Raw genomic sequence first — 5,080 nt, forward strand, 5'->3', positions numbered from 1 at the left:
CCCGTTGCAGAGCACAGGCTCCGGACGCGCAGGCTCAGCGGCCATGGCTCACGGGCCCAGCCGCTCCGTGGCACGTGGGATCTTCCCGTACCGGGGCACGAACCCGCGCCCCCTGCATCGGCGGGCGGACTCTCAACCACTGCGCCACCAGGGAAGCCCCTAAATTTATATTTTAATGTGAACATTCTAATGTTTAAAAGAGTTAAATAAAACATAGCCACAGGCCAAGTAAGGAGTGTGGACTGCCGGTCTGTGACTTCAGGATGAGAATATTTTAGACATTGTGTTGAGCCGTGGTGCTAATAAAAGAGCCTGCAGTCTAGAAAGGAAACAGATATGTGGGTATTGAGGTATTAGGTAAAATGCTATAATCAAAAGGTTCAAGGTTGACAAGGGGCACAGAGAGACTAGGAAACCTCCTAAGATCTAACTCGGTCTCATATCGCCTTTGCAATATGTATCAGACTGTTTATTAGGAATTTGAATGTGTGCAGGCCACATCTCAGGTCTACAATGTTAGTACAGGAATCCAGGGTCCCAGTAAAGTAAGCCTGTTTCCTATTATGAGAACATTCATCTTAGTAGCTGGCTGTTGACCTCCCCCCTCCCCCCTCCCTGAGCCCAAGAAAGTAGTCTTGACTAAAGATACACACAGCGTTTCTCTACCAGTGGTGACTTTGCTACCCAGAGAACGTCTGGCAATGTCCGGAGACGTTTTTGGTTGCCGCGACTGGTGGAAGGGGGAAGATGCTACCGGCATCTAGTGGTTAGTGGCCAGGGACCCTGCTAACCATCCTCAATGCACAGGGCAGCCCCACCAACAAAGAATTCTCTGGCCTAAAATGTCAAAAGTGCTGAGGGTGAGAAACCTTGGCCTCGAGTTTATAATCATATATCCTGCAGCAAATATTCGATATTTCATTTCTATCTGCTTTGATATACTGTGGACGAAAATATGTTAGCTGCCATGTCAGTAAACGAAGGATATTGCAGCCATCTAGACACCAGCTACTGCAGCTGACCGCGATGGTGCACCACGAGGGGATTCAGGACGGAGAAAAGCAGGACACTGACCCCAGATAGTTAAGGTGCATATCAAAAGAATGATTTCAATGACTCTTGCATTTTCCCATAGAAACCCACTAAAGTCATTAACTTGAGATATCTGGTTTTCTTTAATTAACAGTCATTTTTTGATGTTCCCACCTCCAGGTTTTTTTAGCAAGAACTCCTCTATATCCTGGTTCCTCCCTTTACATCTTCAAAGCAGTCCCTCAGAGCTAATCAGAGAGGCTGCCTCCCGGGCTCAAGTCCTCAGCAAGTCCGCCAAATAAAACATAAGTCTCAACTTTTAGGTTGTGGTTTTTTCTGTTTTTGTTTTTTTCAGTCAACAATACCATGGCTGAGAATTTTTTTCTCTCTCTCCTTCCTCCAGCATTGCCCAGCCTAGCTGGGTCTTCTCTCTCTATTATGCAGAGAAATTCTGCCTGCCTCTTGTTTCTACTCGCAAACTGGCACATATAAAACCAATTCACAGCTCAACTAAACAAACAGCTTCCTGTTAACAGGATCCAGGCTCCACAAAAGGCCGTTGACTATTATTATTGTGATTTCTACTCAATCATATCCTTGGGATCCCACCTTCCTAACCCAAGTTGCTTATCAAAATATTTCTTTCCAATAAATAAAGTGCTTTCCCAAGAGGAATCTGATGAATGAAGTTTGCTTTAAATTTTTACTCGCCGTTTCAACAGATTGTTGTGAACTTTGAAGTGATATTTAACACAAAATCTAGCTCATTCTTGTGCACCTTTGTCACAAATTGTATGAAATTCTGATTGTATCAAGGTGTAGGGATTTTTAATACATAAAATATATGTAAGAATTGAAACAACTCATGCGACTACACATCAGATTAAAGCTAACAAGCGTGCTGTTTTTTCCTGTGTCCCAAAACAATGCGGAGTGTTGTGAAGCTGGCCTAGTTTTTCTCACTGCTCTTTGTCAATTTTTGACTAAATGGAGGTTGTGTTAAAGGAGACGTGGGGAGAAAAGAGAAACCGTATGTGTATGTGTGCTAGTTTGAGGAAAGGAGGTGAGACCAGTTACCTCCATGGCTCACAAGACTGAGAACACCAGGAAAACTCCTCCTGAACATACAGTTGATGTGACATTAAAACAAAATATTCACAAGTTAGAATTCAGGCAGAGAGTCCAGAAATTGACTTGATCTAGATTCAGAGAACTGGCCTGACGGGCTACAATTTCCCATGTGACTGCTTATTCCAGCTCTGTCACTGCTGGTTCTAATATCTCTCCTTTTCCTGCTGTCGCTCCCGCTCAATGACTGTGTGATATTAAAGTAAAGGTAAGGTTCTTCCTTCCTCGCCTATGAGAACAGAAACCAGCGTATTTTCTTGTGCCTGTGTTAAACAGCGCTGAAATGGGGCATATTGTCCTTACATTAAACAAGAAGCAAAAGTGTCTTATCTGCTTGCTCCAGGAAATAAATACTTGCTCCTGGAAGAGAAGACTTGAGCCAACCGAAAGAGCTTACTTATCAAGACTAATGTCTTGCTCATCAGGACTGGCTTCAGGACCCTTTCTCCACTGTGCCCACTAATGCAAAGCTATTGTGTTGTAACCCCTGCCCAGTGCCAACCAGTAACTCAGCTTCCAAGACCTGCCTTAATGTCACACAACCAGGCCTCAAACCCTATAAGCATCGTCCCCTGACTTCCCCTTCTGAGACACTAATACAACCTTTAAAGACATGGTCTTCCTTCCTGTAACAGGTGTAGTAAACTCGGCTTTGCTTGGCCAACAGGTTTTCTGGTGGTTTGAAGAGCCAACAGTTGACAAGTACTTCTTAAGAAAAATGGAGATGAACAATGAAATAAATGACTCTCTCCTAAAATGGAAATAAGTAGTTGTTTAAAGTCTAGAGGTGGGAATGTAAAATGAGCCACTACGGAAAACCGTGCATGGTTCCTTAAAAAGGAATTCTAAACTTAGAATTACCATATGATCCAGCAATTCCACTCCTACATATAGACCTAAAGGAATAGAAAGGGACTCACGTTTTAGAACATCTATGTTCATAGCAGCATTAGTCACAGTAGCCAAAAGGTGGAAGCAACCCAAGTGTCCATTGATGGAGGAATGGATAAACAAAATGTGCTATGTACACATCTCTGAATGCAAGGATCCAGAGTAGAGAGTTAACACTTACTTTACTGTGTGGCTGGTTGCTCCCAGAGAAAGCCTTTTACCTGTGTGGTCTCAGTTGTTACAGAGGTCTGGGAATTAGAACTTATTGTAATAGGGAAGAACAAATTACTTTAACCTTTGCATCTTATTGTTTTTGCGACAAGTTAATCACTAAAGGGATGTTGCCTATAAGCTTATATTATACATCATGGCCTATCTCTGGGAACCCTGCCTCCTATGTAATGAGCATTAAGCTAAAATATCTTTGTTTAGGTCACAGGAAACATCCTGACCAGGCCCACCTGTGAATGACTGCAGGAAGGAAGAGATTAACACATCCCCTCTGGAGGCTGAACGGAACCAGGAAATGTTTGACTTTACTCCCTCCCCTTTTAGTATAAATAAAGCCTGCATTCTAACTTGGGGAAGATGGTTCTTTGGGACACTAGTCCACCATCTTCCGTCTGCTGGGTTTCCGAATAAAGTCGCTATTCCTTGCCCCAACACCTTCTCTCTCAATCTATTGGCCTGTTGTGTGGTGACCAGTACAAGCTTGGACTCTAACATTATTATATTCATTTTGCAGTTAGAGAAGGAGAAGCTTGGAGGGGTTCCCTTTATGTGCTTTGTGGGTGAGCAATGAAGACACCAAGTCCATGCACTTTCTGCCACGTCTCGTGGTATGTGTCTAAGAGCAGGAGAGAAAAAAAGTCTGAGGATGAGGAGAGAGCCAAGGAAGCACCATGCTTGTCTGGAAGCCAGCAGAGTGCCACCAACCAGTGCTTTCAAAGTCTAAATGGCAAAGGAATCTTGACTTTCTCCTGTATAATCCTTGGCCCCTCTAAGTGCTCTGCCATTAGCTCAGCTTCCCTATGAGGAAGCTAATACACAAATCTCGAGTTAATCCCTTAGCTTCTCTGAGCCCCAAGATTTCCAGCCATGCAAAAGGCAGGCATTCCTTAACGACCTACCGTTCACGGATGCTACAAGGAGTAAAAAGAACATCAGTGATCCCCGGAGGAAAGATCTGTTGTCAGAATTTTGACAGAGAAATCTTGGGCTGGGTGGCTATGAATTAAACACACTAAGCAAACCAAGGTGGAAGGAGGGCGCTAAACTGGAATCCACAACTGTTCTCGTGCACAGCTTTGTTTCACATTTCTTTAGCATGCGCAACCTTGGCATGTGCTATTATAACCTCCTAGCTGCTGAGTCCAGAGAGATGGTAAAGGCAGAAGTACCTCAGCCAAAAAAAGAAAGAGACTTTCCCCTAAAGTGTCCGTTCCTTGATGATCTGAGCTATTTTTTCCCCATGCCAGCTTGCACGGCGACTCGTGCTGCAAGTGCAGCTGCAAATTCCATGCTGTCTGGTTATTTTAAATTCGGCCAAGAGCAAACTCACCTCCCAAGTGCTTTATTGCTGGCAGCTGGAGGAGCAATTGCAACAGATAGTTTATCCAATGGGCCCACTTGGAGAGGCGGCCTTCCAGGATTCTAGGAAGTGATGTCATGAGAATGAGGAGGAACTGTTATCCAAAAAAATAAATAAAGGAAATGATTCCAGTCACTTCTGCATTGCAGTGGGGCATTGTGTGAAAAGATGCGGGTTGTGTTTTCCACTAGAGAATCTATCATTTGTGCCTTACTGATTGAGGAAAGAAATACTTTCCTGGGCATGGTCTGGAAGACTATCACATTAAGAAATGAATAAAAATGAAAACCTGCCATATAACAAAGTAACAGATAATCCTGGCAATAAACCGTTTATGAGGCTTTAGAACTTAGCAAAATGGGAGCTGGGAAACATAGCTGGGGAAAAATGTATCAGTAACAAAATAATTTTTAAAAAGGGGGGGGGTACTTTGACACC

This window comes from Globicephala melas, chromosome 7 (assembly GCF_963455315.2).
Source record: "Globicephala melas chromosome 7, mGloMel1.2, whole genome shotgun sequence".
Lineage (NCBI taxonomy): Eukaryota > Metazoa > Chordata > Mammalia > Artiodactyla > Delphinidae > Globicephala > Globicephala melas.